The sequence below is a fragment of the Eptatretus burgeri genome, chromosome 3, assembly GCF_056783735.1.
Source record: "Eptatretus burgeri isolate ZD-2024b chromosome 3, Ebu_testis_v1, whole genome shotgun sequence".
Classification (NCBI taxonomy): domain Eukaryota; kingdom Metazoa; phylum Chordata; class Myxini; order Myxiniformes; family Myxinidae; genus Eptatretus; species Eptatretus burgeri.
In genome coordinates, this window is record NC_140963.1 from 95,599,534 (window position 1) to 95,616,676 (window position 17,143).

At 43.2% G+C, this 17,143-nt stretch overlaps 1 long non-coding RNA gene across 4 annotated transcripts in view; it reads right to left on the reverse strand.

Annotated features, from left to right (window-relative positions):
* Positions 1-4,250: 4,250 nt before the first annotated feature.
* LOC147030490 (uncharacterized) overlaps positions 4,251-17,143 on the reverse strand; it is a 53,812-nt gene continuing 40,919 nt past the window's right edge. For 2 of the 4 annotated variants that reach the window (XR_015056392.1, XR_015056394.1), the window contains exon 5: positions 4,251-5,040. This is a non-coding gene — a long non-coding RNA (uncharacterized LOC147030490). Of the gene's footprint in view, positions 5,041-6,620; positions 6,796-17,143 lie in introns of all 4 variants that reach the window. The other 2 variants (XR_015056395.1, XR_015056396.1) reach the window with 2 other exon arrangements.

Here is a 17,143-nt window from a genome sequence, read left to right on the forward strand (position 1 = left end):
GTCCACAAGAAGAAGATGAAGAACAACAATGTGAGTAAGACTTAGAGATCCTCCACGAGGATCTAAAAACCAATTTGTTTCAACAGAAGATATGTAGAGAGCTTCTTGACAGTATGGAGACATCGATAACAATAATTAAACTGGAAGGGCACTCGGTAGAGCTTTAAAAATTGAATAATTCTCGTATCCAGATCCGGATTCGGATCTTCACCAAAATCGAATCAATCTGTCCTTGCAACACACCCAACATGTCCACCAAGTTTTGTCCGAATCCGTCCACAACTTTTTGAGACATCGTGCTATATATCATTTCTAGCCCGAACTCTCAATGCGGAAGAATCACTTTAAAAAATTACGGTAGTCGGATCTGGATACGGATCCTGATCTTCACCAAAATCTAATCAGTTTGCCTTTGTCATACACACCGAACCTGTCCACAAAATTTCATCCGAATCCGTCCACAACTTTTTGAGATATCCTGGACACAAACAAACAAACAGACAGACAGACAGAAAGGGGTGAAAACATAACCTCCTCCACCTTCGGTGGCGGAGGTAATAATCCGACATTGGTTGGACACACGATCAGTATTCCTCGAGCAACCAGCTCGAGCAGGGCCAAGAAGACCACCTTGAACATTGTGATACACACCGTGAAGATGGCATTAAGCATATCGAGCTTATTTGCCTTTCGTGGACACTTTCGAATAAACAAATAAACCACTGCAGGAGGTCCCCACTCGGTGGACCTCCATTCAATTGCACCATCTGAGTCAGGTCAGCGCCAGTGGGGAGCATCCCAACTCCCCCCCCCCCAACACCCCCTCGACACTGCTCAACATACAGGTAGCCGAGCGAGCACATCTGCTCAGAAGCTATCGCGCTCCTCATGCCACATCGACCGCCACGTCGTCGGTGGGGAAAGCCTCTCGTCGGAATTTCGTTTGTCGAGGCACAAAGATGTTGAAGGGGGTTGGGGAGTCAATATGGATGTAATCTGTGTCCCAGTATTCTCTTCATTATTCATTTCAAATAATGCTGTCATTTTACACTCACCCAAAGACATCTGCCCCAGAAAATGTTTATCTGTTATTCATTCAAAGTGCATCGGCCTAATATAGTTTGGAACTATTTTCTTTTAACGTTACAACATGGCCTTGGTCCTCCTGTCTTCTGCTCCCTCTGCCCCCCTCCGGCCTCCCCCACAACCCGCACAGCGCTATGGAGAAAAACTCATCTTCTCACCCTCCCAATGTCCAGACTGGTTGCCCACCTGCATTCATTAATCCCATTATTCTGCCAAATGGAGAATTGTCTCCCTGTGTCTGTTGCTTCATCCTCCTCACATGTGCTCACCCATTATCTTTTTGACACACAATTCCTTCACACCGTTCCTTTGTCGACCGTTGCTACTCGTTTTGGTGTTATTCTTCCCTATCACCTTGTATGTGTGTGTCGACTCCCCCCCCCCCCCACCCACCCACATATCGATAAACCCCTCTCCCCTCATATCCTTTGGTAGTTTGGAAACCTACTGCTCTTTATCGTTCAGCTCCTCCACGAGACTACACCCTTGTATAAGAAATAACATGTATTAACTCTGGACATGCAGGACAATGAAAAGATGAAACATGAATGCACCAGTACTACTTTTTTATTCTTTTTACAAATTAGACCGACAATGACATCAAGACAATGGACATATCAACCAACAATGACATCAAGACAATGGACAAATCAACCAACATTGACATCAAGACAATAGACAAATCAACCAACAATGACATCAAGACAATAGACAAATCAACCAGCAATGACATCAGGACAATAGACAAATCAACCAACAATGACATCAAGACAATAGACAAATCAACCAACAATGACATCAGGACAATAGACAAATCAACCAACAATGACATCAAGACAATAGACAAATCAACCAACAATGACATCTTCTTCTTCTTCTTTCGGCTGCTCCCGTTAGGGGTCGCCACAGCGGATCATCCATATGATCCGCATAGTGATTTGGCACATGTTTTACGCCGGATGCCCTTCCTGACACAACCCTGGTCGCCTCTTACGACACAGGGATATGGTACACCTATTTTTACCGGGGTATACACCAGCCCAGTATACTGGTACTCATTTCGCCGACCTCGGAAGGATGACAGGCTGAGTCAACCCCCTGGTGTATTAATTCAGTGGCCCAACGGGGCTTGAACTCAGGACCATTTGGATCCCAAGCCGCTGCCCTAACTACTGCGCCAACACCAGGCTCCAACCAACAATGACATCAAGACAGATAAATCAACCAACAATGACATCAAGACAATAGACAAATCAACCAACAATGACATCAAGACAATAGACAAATCAACCAACAATGACATCAAGACAGATAAATCAACACAGTATTAACATATTTGAACCCGACACGTTTTCTGAATGCCAAACAGGCTACTTTTGTGGTCACATCATATTCTGACATTGTATGCAGTCTGAAGGACAATAAGAGCTTCATAAGGGAGGCTTGGGGAGTTAAAAAAACAACAACAAAAGAAGGGAATTTTGGTTGGAGGGATAAAGGAATGAAAGTAGGGAAAAGTTGGAGGGGTGGGGTATGTCTAAAATCCAACATTTTTGCATAATAATGGGCCCGTTGGTCGAAATTTGCACTGGTCTTCAGGGCCTTGGAGCGTACCTACGTGCCTGCTGTACTGCTTGAGCATTAGCATGCCTTTCAGCAAGCCAATATGTGCTTGGGCCAGGGTGGGGATTACAAGTTCGTTATTATTATTACGAGTGCAGGCCCGTACGTGCGTGGCCGTACGTGCAAATTTTTTTTTTTAAACTGCGTGCCAGAAACAACAACCACACAGGCCGTTCCTTCGCTCTTGCATACCCGTACGTGCGTGGCCGTATGTGCGTGGCCGTACATGAAAAAAAGAAGAATTGTGATGTCATAGCACAGTGTCCTGTCATTGGTTTGGTAAATAAATGGCCATAACTTGGGAACCATTTGTCCGATTAATATCAAACCTTGAAAAGGCACATACTCAGGTCCGCAGCAATATACCTGGCAAGTTTCAATTAGATCGGACCGGTGGTTGTCGAGAAACAGCGGTCACAGACAGAGACAGACAGACAGACAGACAGACAGACAGACAGACAGACAGACAGACAGACAGAGATTGCTGGAATTATAGATAGATTATTATTTTTATTGCCAAATGATACTCCTATTATTATTGTTACCTCTGCTACCAAAGGTGGATGAAGGTTGTTTTCACCCCTGCCTTGTCTGTCTGTTTGTTTGTTTGTTTGTGAACAAAATATCTCAAAAAGTTGTGGACGGAGTCAAACGAAACTTGGTAGGCAGGTTAGGTATGTAACAAGGAAGGATTGATTCGATTTTGATGAAGATCCGAATCCGATAATTATTTTTCAGTGATTCTTCACCTTTGAGTGATAGGGCGAACACGACATATAGCACGATATCTCAAAAAGTCGAGGACGGATTCGGATGAAACTTTGGTGGATAAGCCGGTTGGGTGACAAGGACAAGCTGATTAAATTTAAGTTCACGTCCGAATCCAGATCCGGCCTATCAGTGGGATACAACACGTAAACTAATCAGCCAGGTGGAGGTATGTCCTCTACAGAGTGCCCTTCCAGTTAATATTATTAGCATTAATTAATATGTGCTTTGTCGCAATGTTGTCATTGTTTTTGTTAATTGTTTTGTAATTAGAATGTCATGCTGTGGAAGGGCCAATTAAGCTGCTCTGTACACCAAATCATGGCATGCGTTGAACACATGGGAATTCCTCCAGGTTATTTGTCGTTAATCAACTCGATCAACTCAGTTGATTGAGATGATCATTTCGATCACACTCCACATCAGAAAGCTTCAGTAGAACTCCACAAAAATCATGCCTCACTCACACACAACCTCATCCATTCATAGGAGATTTAACATTTCTCTTCCATACCCTCAATTTGCCATATTTATAAGCAGCCGTTGGTTCAAATCCCAAACTCACGAGTAATTCACTTGAAACACAACTGCCTGTTCCAATGTTTGAAAAAGCAAGCTTGAGTTGATTAGCCCATCTGCAGAGTAAGATGAAACAACAACCAAGTGGTTATGCTCATTGGACCAGCTTCATTACTTTTGATGAAACTCTCAAGATTGCCAAAGAGGCCATCATCCATTTATTACGAATGCAAATATGTTGGGATTTTAACGTAACTCCTCAGCCCTCCCAACATACCGTATATCCCTTCCTCTGATCTGACTTATTCTCTTGTCTTCCAACTCCCCCCACACTCCCCATACCTCCTTTTCTTCTAATACTCTTGCTTCTCTGAATTCTGTTTTTTGTTTTGTTTTCTTATTTAACTCCTTCCTGTCACTAATGGATGACCACCAAATCAGCAAATACACATCAGTCAAGTGCAGTTCCGTGCCCTTGCACACACCGCACCAGGACTGAAATTGCATCTTGCAGAAGTTTTCAGGATAATGATGTAGCTCTTTTATTTTCCATCAATAGACCACCAATCTCTCACATCATCGGATGTTGTATGTTTTTGAGGAGGGCAACCAATCATAATGGGGATTTGGAGTACATGGCAGCTGCTTGGTAAACGAGCCGTCAAACAATTCCTCAATGACTCAGTTGAAATCTCACTTCTTAAGGGGATGTTTAATGCTGTTGGTGTTTGAGATGCATCACCTTTGCGATATCAGTAATGCGTCTTAGTTTAACCCTTTCCCATGTCACAAATATTTTCTCACACAATGAGTCATTACAAGGTGCAGTATGGAGATAAACATTCCACAGTGACCCAAGGTATATGATTGAGGTCTTCAGTAGCAAGGTACCAAAACGATTCCTGATGGCTCCAGTTTTCCACTTAGCCAACAATTATTGATGATCACTGTGATGCCACTGCTCCAAATTTGTCGTCTCCAGACTGGGCCAATCGTACGATGAGATGCAGGGGAAGGCTCACTTGACTGTTTCATCAGGCATCCCTGTTGGTGGCAGTGGACAGGAACATGATGAACCCTCTTTAGAGGTGTGCTCTGCATTTATTCCGACAGAACAGGCACCATGGGGTATACACGATATGTCAGGGTTCTATTGCATGCTGAATAAACATCCCTTCGCCACAGCACCTCCACCCCGAGTTATTACCAGGCAGGCATGCGCTTGACAAGTTCATTCCACTTTTAAAATTAGCACATGAACCGTGCAGCCTGATTAGCCACAATATCATGGTCTCCTTTTGTTGAGGCTGTCGCTTGCAGTGCAAACATAAGGATTTGTTGCTGCCACAAAATACCATGAAATAAAGCAGAAAGCATTGAAATGAATGCCAAAACACACACACACACACACACACACACACACACACACACACACACACACACACACACACACACACACACACACACACACACACACACACACACACACACAAACACACACACAAACACAAACACACACACAAACACACACAACACAAGAAGGAGGTCTGGAGGCAGAACAGAAGGGATGCAAGACAGGATGTTATGGAGCAATAGACCACCTACTTATAAACAATGCCATTCTCGAAAACTGCAACGTCGAAATAACCAAATTGAGCACGGCCTGGATAGACTACACAAAATTTTTTTTGATCCTGTTACACATTCATGGATGATAAAATGGATGCATGTATAGAAGATCAACCCCCAAATAATCAAACGGATTGAAAAAGCAATGGAGCCATGGAACATCAATGATATTACAGCACTCGGAAGGAAAGATTGAAATATCAGGGGTGAAGATGCGTCGCAGGATCTTCCAGGATGGTAGCCTTTCCTCCCCTACTGTTTTGCCTGGCTTTAGACCCACTAAGAAACCTTATTAATAATTGTCAAGGACATGCATACACCCTTACGTCCAATAAGAGAACTTCCAAAGAAACAGGAAAGTTGACACATCGACTGTGCATGGATGATTTAAAGGTATTCACACCGAACGACGTAAAATTGGTCGAACAACTTGAAATTAGTGAAAGATAAGTGTGCCAAGTGCGCATTCGTACAAGGTAGACCAACAAAAATGGAAAACGGAAAGATCGACCTCGACACAACAATGCAGGAGTGAGAAAACAAAGCATCATCTCGGAGTAGGAGAGGGAAAAATACAAACAAATGCACAAAACGATGACCAAATAATACCTGCGTAGAACGAGGCTGATCCTGAAAACATACCTTTCTCCAAGGAACAAAATCAAAGCCATAAACCAACTTTCGGTACAGTAAGTTCTCCTACCACATTGTGAACGTGTCCCCAAAAAGTGTAAAATTGCAGGAAAAACAAATTTTCCCATTTATAAATTAATGTAAATAATAATTAATGTGTCCCGAGTAGAAATGTTTTTTTTTTTTTTACACTAAAAACACCTTTAATGAGACCAAGAAAAGTATATTTTTGTACATTTACATTCAATAGCATCCTAATCACAAAAATAAAATACCGAACAAACAAAAAAATTAAATAATAATGGTATATCAATAACAAAAGAGTAAAATGTAAAGTTAGTGTAGTATGATACTGTACTTACCGCCGATGGTAGTGGATGGAGCTTGTGGAGGTGGATTGTTAGGGAAGATGGTCAGAGAGTGGGCTATTGCAAGTCGGAAAATGATGGAGCAGAATCCACCTCCCTCAATGCCTCCAAGTCATCATGTTTAGCAGAAATTCATTCCATAAAAGAGCGTAAGTTCGTTGGATGGATTCTGAACCAAGACGAAGGATTAGCGGAAATTCACATTACAAGATAAACGCACTGACGGGAACCAACGACGTGAAACGGAAACATTGCAACGTTGTTAGAAAAGTGCTCCCCGATTGATGTTATAGTGAAACACCATTGTAGAAGAACTGTGCAGTGTTCCAATACAGCTGCAGAATAATAAACTGGCCAAATCAGAAACTAGAATGGCACTCGGTGGAGTGCATACCTCTGCCAGGCTGAACAGTGTATGTTTTGTATCCTACTGATAACCGAGTATTGGTTTAACGGTTGAGGTGGCTGGCTTAAGATCGTAGGGTCTTGACTTTGAGCCCGTTAAATAACACCTGATGGGTTGACTCAGCCTGTCATCCTTCTGAGGTCAGCAAATTGAGTACCAGCTTACTGGAAACAGGGGCACTGCATTAGCGGCAGAACCGTGCCCCCAGCAATGATGCAACAACTAGCAGCAACAGGCTGCATACAAAGCAATAGTGATAATGATCCCACTGATAGTCCGGATGCAGATCCGGAACATAACCAAAACCTAATCGGCTTGTTCTTGTCACCTACCGAACTCATCCACCAAGTTTTGTCATAATCCACTAATACGTTTTTGGCCCCAAATTTCAATGGTGAAGAATCACTTTACAAAATAGAAAAATTCTCGTATCCTGATCCAAAATCGAATCAATTCTTCATTATCGCACACCCAACCTCTCCACCAAGTTTAGGCCCAATTAGTCCACAATAATTTTTTTTTGAGATATGCTGTATATATTTTCTGGCCCTATGAATTGATGATGAAGAATCACTTTAAAAATTACCGGATCCGGATGTTCACCAAAATCGAATCATTCGGCCTTGTCATACACTCAACCTGTCGACCAAATTTCATCCGAATCCATCCATAACTTTTTTGAGATATCGTGCTCACAGACAGGCAGACAAGCACACAGGGGTGAAAACATAACCTCCACCCACATTAGGTGGCAGAGGTAATCAATAAATTGGACATCAAAACAAGGAAACTCCTCACTATCCACAAAATGATCAATACAAATCAATGTATCCGAAGAATGTACCTGTCGAGAAGGAGGCAGCGGCCTGATGGAACTCAACAAAATGCACACAACGATGACTGGAGGATTGGCAGAGCGCATGAAAAGTTCAGACTACTGAATCCAATTTGTATGCAAACATAAAGAAAGCAAGCCAGCGAATGTATCCCGAACCCACCTTGCAAACATTTTCCCAAAACAGGTGCGAATAAAAAAATGTCACAAATGAAACCGAAACAGCAACAAATACAGCCCCAACAATTGCAAAAAGGACAAAATAAACATGTAAAACAAGATATCAACAAATATACAGCGACATACTGGGAGAACGATAAAAGAGTAGGGAGTTGTAAAAATAGTTGGGCAGATTGGGCATAGACAAACAAAGGCTCATTGGAATTGATAAGAAGAGGTCAGCTCAACTGGGATGGAGATTGAATCACTATAAAGGGCCAAGGCCAGGGACATCATCTCATTGGCTTTAAGAAAATGACAGGACTGAGTCAATCAGACAGGTGCAGATTTTGCAAGGGAGAAACTGAAAGCACAAGTCACCTCCTATCGGGATCTAAAAAAAAAAACTCCTGTAAGAACAGCTGTACAAACAAAGGCACAACAAGGTATGTACTTTAGAGTAATCCACCGGCACATCTGCAAAAAATTCAATGTTCTAGTCCCAGAAAACTTATGGAAACCCAAACCACAAGTGATAATTGAAAACAAGGAATTGATGCTCACATACTTCCTGATGATCACATTGAGTGTGAACAGAGTAAACAAAGCATTGTAACCGGATATACAGTAGTACTGAGGTACAAAAAAAGAAAAGAAGGCATTGCTAATTGAGGTGTTCGTACCCAGTGGTTTTGGTTTAAATAACGCAGAAATCAAGAAAATTACCAAATATCAAGATCTCAATCATGAAGTCAAAAGATCTTGGAAGCTGAAGAGTGCCAAAATTGTACCAGTGATAATATAATTAATTGGAGCAACAGGAAGGAATGATGCAGAATAACCTCACAAAGATCCTACAAACCATCCCTGGGAACATTACCACAAACAAATTGCAGGTGGAGGCTATCCGGGACTCAGCGACGATCCTGAAAAGAGTGCTCGGAACAGAACTGAGAACAATGAAACTTCACAGCTTCGTCCATGAATCGTGCTTTTACCAAAACGGATGGGGATACATTGAGCCCTGAGAGGACTCCATTCCACATTTCAAAACCTGAGCATGGAGATGACAACCAATGAGACACACCCATGACCAAGGAGATGAGTCTTGCTGAATGAGTGTGTGCTGATGCCTTTTGCAATCATTGCAGTCATTATAAACTGCCGCTGGAGCTATAGCTTGGTCATGCTCTGTAACCCTTAGGTTAGGCAAAGTTTCTGATTTGCTGCGAAATGGCAAACATCATTTATCTGTTTGTAATTTTTCGCATACAAAAATCTAGGCTCATGGAAGAGCTAATCACCAGATCACAGGTGGTTCAAAGACTTAGATCAAAGGGGAACAGGGAGACAAAGATATCGCATAAAGACGGATGAAAGGCCGAAAGCAAAGGGGCAGGAGGGGGTCAACGATAGTATATGAGAGCAGTCATGGATTTGGGAGAAAGGATCAGGTTATGATGGGCAGCACTCTTGAGGGGACTGAAGGGAGGGGCATGAGAAACCAGACAGGGACTTGATTGCACAAATAAGAGAATGGAGGACTGAAGGAATGGACATCAGTATTTGGCTTACAATTGGAAAGGGTAAACAGTTGTGGAATTCTTAAAGAACATATGAAACTTGGATGGGCTGGGGGAGGGGTGGATGGAGGGACAAGAGGGCAAGAGGAGAGAGACCAGAAGTGAAGCAAAAGGAAACTGAGAGTCCCTCAATCTGCCTGTGGTGGGTGAGAAGCATACCCTGAGACTTTGCCTCCTGCCGAGATATGTCAATAAAATGTGAAGAACTTAAGACTTGATCACCTCCAGGAGATAAAAATTTAAAGTGGCTGCACCAGCTCAGAGTAGGGACCAACACTACATGACACTTTGGATGATGGCTTTATACACTGTAATGAACTCCGATTAGATCATAATTTACTTAGCTTTGTGGAGAATACTGAAGCATTTGCCAGCTTTCGAAGCCAGTTTGGCAATGTCATCCGCCCAAGACAGATTGTGACATATTATGAGGCATAAGAGTTCCTCAGACTGCACCCTTTCCAGATGTTGATCACCCTGTGGAGGAACTCTGGGAAGGGTTTGAAAGAGCAAAAGGGCTTACCTTGTTAGCCTTTCTTGGTTGCTTAATACAGCCTTCTTCGGCAAGAAGAGCATGGGAGGAGTCGACTTATTTATATAATCCTAGCCAACTGGGTATTGATAAGGTGAGAGCAAATTTGTTATTCCCTCCATTCACAGGTGAGAGATGTGAGTGTGTGTCTTTGTGTTTCATTCATATGTTGATCGTTTTTAGCTCGCCTGTTCGAAGAACAGGGAGCTATAGCGATACCCCCGGCGTGAGCGTGAGAGTGAAAATGTTAAAGTTTTTGGTGCAAGTTATTTAGAAGCTTGCCATTCATTTAATATGTGTATTATTGGTGTAGTGAAGTTGAAATTAAAAAATAATTTCAAATTTTTTAAATTTCTGACCTGTTTTGAACTTAACTTTTTGTAGCACATCAACGTTAAAGTTTTTTTCCTTTCTCATGTTTTTATCGACCACACTATTTTTTACTGATTACAATATACAAACACATACAGTATTTTGCTTTAAAATTATTTGGATCAGACTTCACTGCAATGCTTTATAAAAAATATATTAGACTAGTCTTTTAAAAATGATAAATGTATAAACAGGCGAGCATTGGGTGGCTTTGATACCAACTCTGGTTGACATTTGCATGCGGTACATGCTTGGGAGACTTGTTTGGTATACATTTCTGTCTACACCGTCACTGATGATTCGCTAATAAGTGATGAAACCAGTCTGGCAGCTGAGGGGCTGTGCATCATTGAGATTCTCATGTGTGTACTATTTGTGAATGTCTTTACAGCTGTCAAAGGGCGGAGGGCGGAGGAGCTCATTGTGAGCCAACGGCCATCCATATCTAGTGCCCAACTGTGTCTGCGGACGTCCTCCTGCAGTTGGGTTACTTTTTATGAGGAGGTTGGTGGCAGGATTCGCACTCCGGCCAACGTAAAACACTTCATTCCGCAAAACGCAAAAACGCAAAAAAATCTGAAAACCCACTCCGTGGGAGTACCTCCTGTGCAGCTTCCCTTCGCAGGGCAGCTCACCGGATGATGGGATTGGGGCAAAGCCTTCAGGACCTCCAATCTTTGATGATAGGAAGGAAACTACGGGGTAACATCCCTGGGTCAGATTGCGGGAGAGTGTGTTGGAGTGGTGCTGAGGTGTCGTCCACCAGACGGCGGTCTCCTTGGGATAACCTGAGGCGGTCCCTTCAGGTGGGTGCCTGGAATGTCCTATCCCTAAGAGAGGATGATCACCTGTCTCTGTTATCATCTGAGCTCAAGCGTTTGGACATCGGGATTGCAGCTCTTTCTGAGGTTCGGAGACCGGATTGTGGCGAGATCATGGTGGGTGGTTACACCTACTATTGGTCTGGTCGCTCTGATGGTTACCATACCCAAGGAGTTGCTGTAGCTGTGTCCAATAAGCTGACCCCAATGATAATTGAGGTAACACCGGTCAACGAGCATATTATGAGATTAAGGATTCGACACTCCTTAGGTGTCATTTCCCTGGTCTCTGTTTATGCTCCGACTGAGGCGAGTGATCTCACCGTGAAGGATGCATTCTACGCCACGCTTGAGTCTGTGGTTGATCAGTGCCCCAGAGGAGATACACTTCTTGTCTTGGGGGATTTCAATGCATCGACTGGAACTGATAGGGATGGTTATGAGACATGTGTTGGTCCCCATGGGTCAGGAACTATGAACCAGAATAGCACTAAGTTCCTTGACTTTGCAAGAAGTCATGGACTTAGGGTGGCTGGTTCATGGTTTCAGCGCCCACAAGGTCATCGCTGGACTTGGTATTCCAACGCTGGCGGTGTGGCAAAGGAGATTGACCATGTCCTCATTGACGGTCGTTGGAGGATGATCCAGAACTGCAGGGTCTACCGGAGTGCTCAGTTCCTCAATACTGACCACAGGCTTGTTGTAGCAACTCTAAAGCTGCACCTTAAATCCTGGAGAATGGTACCATCCCAGCCTAGGCTGGATGTTGGCTAGCTCAGGGATGAGAGAGTAGCTGAGGAGTTTGCGAACAGGCTGAGTGGACACTTGGGGGGTCTGGGTGCTTTGGGGGGTCCTGAAGAGTTGTGGAGTGCCTTCAAGACCACCGTCCTTGATGTTGCCGGTGGATGTCTTGGAGCTCACCGCAGGGCAAAGAAGAATTTTGTCTCTCAAGGGACACTGGATACCATTGACCAGAGTCGCAGGGCCAGGCTGAATGGCAGAGCTGAGCTGTTCAGGGAGCTGAGGCGTAAAACTGTACGTGCACTGAGGGTGATCCAAGCTTTCGAAGCTTTCGAATCAAAACTAAGATCCAAGCTTTCGGTGACATCTTGGATGCTGCTGTTCTGTCTGTGTCTGTTTGTGGTGAGGATGTTGAGGTCGTGGAGAGATTCACTTACCTTGGCAGTGATAGTCATGTCTCTGCTGGCTGTGAGTCAGAGGTCAATAGACGTCTGGGTCGGGCCTGGGGAGTCATGGATTCACTGGATCATGGGGTGTGGCGCTGCCGGTACCTGTGCGGGAGGACGAAAGTCCGAGTCTTCAGGTCCTTGGTACTTCCAGTCTTGCTCTATGGATGCGAGACTTGGACTCTTACCAAGGATCTGAGACGGAGACTTAATTCCTTTGGTACCAGGTCTCTTCGGAGAATCCTTGGCTATCGCTGGTTGGATTTTGTGTCCAACGAGCGGTTGCTGAGAGTAACTCGGATGAGATTTGTTACCTGCATAGTCCGTGAGCGTCAGTTGTGGCTGTATGGACATGTGGCTCGTTTTCCTGACGCTGATCCTGCTCACCAGATTCTCTCAGCGAGGGAGTCTCATGAGTGGAGGAGGCCAGTGGGCCGACCACATGCCTCGTGGTTGCAGCAGATTGACCATCATCTCAAGGAGATGGGGATGGGCCTGGCATCTGCCTGGGGGATGGCCAGACGGAGGCCCCTGGAGTACCGGCGGAAAGTGGACGCAGCGACTCGCTGTTCTGGCACATGCTCCCATACCTGACCTGACCTTTACAGCTGTGGAGGAACTCTGGGAAGGGTTTGATAAAGCATAGCACTTACCTTGTGTAAGTCTTCTTGGATACTTAATGCAACTTACTTCAGACAGAAGAGCATGGAAAAAAAATATATATATATATATATATATATATATATATATATATATATATATATATATATATATATATATATATATATATATATTGCAAGGAACAACTTAAATAAATATGGGGTTTAATGGAAATAAATCAAATATTTACAAAGGTAATTCAAAATGCATATAAAAACGGAACGTGACATCAAACTAAATCTAATTTTGAGGCGCCTCAAACATACTTTAATACAGACATGGGAATAGAATAATAAAAGAAAAATCCTTCCTTTATCCCGGCACTTGATAATTAACAACCTGCTTCGTCACTGCATGGGAAAATGCGCCCAAAATGGTGCCCAGCCACTCTTGGCGGGAAATGTAATGGAGACAAATCAGGCAGCGATACTCAACACCAGGGCTCAGAAACCACCGTGCAACTTCTTTCGTCAATCGCTCTTGCTGACGCTGCAAAGTGGCACCGGCTCTTCCCCGTTGGTACAACATGAGACCATGAGGCTAGTCTCACATGATCCAGCAACAGTGAATGGCCAGCATCTTGTTCCACCACACGAGCCAATTTTCCTCAGCACGAACACAAGAATCGTGCAGCCTTCTTCACCGTGTCGAGGAAAAACCAGCCATAATGCCCTTCTCTTTCAACTGCCGATCCTGCCTCTCTCGCTTCTGTCCCGCTCCGAACCTCTTCTCTCAACTACGTTCTTGTCGCACACCGTAAGACTCTCCTCCTATCCTTAGTAACTCTCCTCCACTCTGACATTATGCCCATTAATCATCCACTCCAGTGGTGTCAATCCTGGAGGCAGGGTTTTCTTGCCTGCTTGGAAGTGCAGCTTGGTGGCTGTTGTTTTGAGGACGCGATCCTTTATTATCGCCGGTGATGAAATGCAAAAACATCGGAGAAGGTCACAGGGGGCAATCACATACTGGGAGAAATTAGCCTTCATCCCTACCTAATTAACACAGCACCCCCCCCTCCCCCTGTGCGGTGACACCTATCACTAATGCTCACAGTTTTGCCAACTTAATTTACATTGAGATGTCTCCTCCACATCCAAGGACCAAGCTACACACAAACACACACACGCACACAAGTAAAGAGATACCTTAAATTTATTCATTTCATCTGTATAAAGCAAGTTTTACTCAGCGATTTGTACTCATATTCAACTATTTATTTTCAGAAATGAGTTCCTGGGTAGTGCAAGACAATTAACTATGCCGCGAACCCAGGGAGCACTTGACCTTTGCGATTTTCAAGGAGGACAAATTGTGGGCCATTCAGAAGGTGGAGTCATCAAGCATCAGATAGCTCAGAACCTTGGCATTCCACGTTCTACGGTCAACTGGGTGAGTGTGCAATTCACCAGTGAAGGCAAGGAATCCACAGCTTCTCATTCTGGTCGATCTGGGCCCTCAAAAAGATGTCTTTGAGCTGTCAGGAAGTCCATTGAGAAAACTCCCCATTGCAACACAGCAGATGGTGCAGAGGAGGTCCAAGTTAGCTCAAGAATTGCCGTGCGGTACCTTCATCAACTGGGCTACTCTGGGAGAGCAGCTCAGAGAAAACCTCTTCTTAAACCAGCCAACATTCAAAGGAGAAAGAAGTGGGCTGACGAGATGGCCACCAGACACTTGGAGTTTTGGCAAACTGTCATTTTTTTTCAAATTAGTTCAAATTTGCTCAATTTTCTGACAGTGGACATGTATGGGTCGAGAGACTTCCCATTCAAGAGTTCTATTTGAACCGATTGCAGTTAAACACGGCGGTTATTCAGTGATGGTGTGGGGAGAAATCTGGAGCGCTGATCGGTCAGAGCTTGTGGAGTGTGTTGGGAACATCATCTCTACGATATACATTTCTATCCTTGTGGATGGACTTCACCCCGTCTTCTCCACTGGTCAGATGGTCAAAAACAACACAAAGAATGGCAGGACAGAAATGGGATCAAACGACTTCCATGGCCAAGTCAGTGTCCTGACATGAATCCCATTGAACACCTCTGGGCCATATTGGATTGAGCTGTGTGGAAAAAGTCCAGGAAACCAACATCACGGGAAGAACTGCTAACCCGTTTTCATGAAGCCTGGGCAGAAATCCCACAAGAGAAAATTTTGGAACTCATTAGTTCTATGTCTGAAAGAGTAAAAGCATTGAAATCTGCAAGTGGTAAGTCTACCAAATTCTAGTGTATGTATTAAAATGGATCAAATGTACAAGAAGTAAATTCTTTAAAAAGCATGATGTCTATTTACTTCTGTCGTGTGAGTGTGTGTGTGTGTGTGTGTGTGTGTGTGTGTGTGTGTGTGTGTGTGTGTGTGTGTGTGTGTGTGTGTGTATATATATATATATATATATATATATATATATATATATATATATATATATATATATATATATATATATATATATATATATATATATATATATATGTGTGTTTAGAGGATATAGTTCAGCTTTCCCCAAGAGGTAAGTTGAGAACAGAAGGAATGACTTGAGACTTTGTGGTCTGGTCCATAATTTAAATGGACCAATTCCTTTTTGAGGGGCTCGTGCATGTACGACAAAAAACAAAACCCACAGAAAATGGCTTTGCTTTGACATGATACTCAGGAGACGAGAAAATTACTAAGAGGAATTGTGAGGTAGCAAAGGTGACCACAACATTGACTTTTTAGTTTTCCTTTATCAAATGCATTTCATGCTCTGGCGCCGTTTAAATATTATAAATAGACTGGGTTGGGGAGGGGGGTGAGTTTAATTTAAGAAAAGGAGGAAGGATGGGGGATATCAGAGAAGAAAGAGAATAAGGAAGTTGGTGATGAGGAGGGAGAAAATAATGAAGGGGTTTACGAGAATGGATTAAAGTGGAGAAAGGAAGGTGTGTGTGTGGGGGGCAGGGGGAGTGGGGGGCGGGGGGTAGAGGATTTAATATCATTTATTTATTTTACAATTTCTAATTTTTATGCTTAACCCTTAATTTCCATTTCATCGTTGGAAAGAAAAATTGCTTCATCATAGTCCCACACTCCAGGTGGTGTCAAGGTGAGGCCAGTGTTTGAGGAAAGAAGATAGGTTTTGAAAAGAATTATACATCAGATCAAAGGTTTCATTGTTGCAGCAGCTGCAGCATGTGTTTCAGAAAACGAAATCCCAGGTTATCACGGATCGAATGAACTGGAACGAAAGAGCAAATGGCCTCACAGTGGTAGCTGTGCTTCATAAATAAATAATATTTTGGCAATTTTGATGTCAAATCCTTCATGTCGGGAGGGCAATGACAAAGGCTGACAATGAGGTCATTACCATGAACCCGAATATATACTAACAGGGACCGAGTTCACGGAATCGCAGGACAATATGTGTAAGAATAAAACCCATTCAAGGTAATCCAAAAATAAAATAAATAAAACAAATGCCTAAATGGGAACGAGTGAGTGTCACGACGCAAGTGTGTCCTGTAACTGCATTAATAATATCCAACAGACTTCTGGTCTGCCACTCAATGCAAGTAAGTGATGTGCACGAGGAAGACTGTAGATGAATATGTCAAAAGCGACAGGAAACAAACATATGATCCACATTAAATCACTACTTTTTAAAGCTGTTTGTTTATTTCGAAGACCAGAACCGTAAGACGACAAGTTGTACAGCAAGTCGTGTTGCACAGAATGATGTCATGAGATATTGACACGTCATATAGTTGCACTCAGTGACTTCTTCAAAATTGAGCTCTGCTGACTTTTAAATTAAAATTCAAGGATAATTCGGACCAATAATAATTGAAGTGGAAAGTGGATGACAATAATGTATGCCTGGTAATGTCTTATCAGTTCGCATTTGAAGAAATGGCAAATTGTGTAACATATGTACGTACACACACACACACACACACACACACACACACACACACACACAC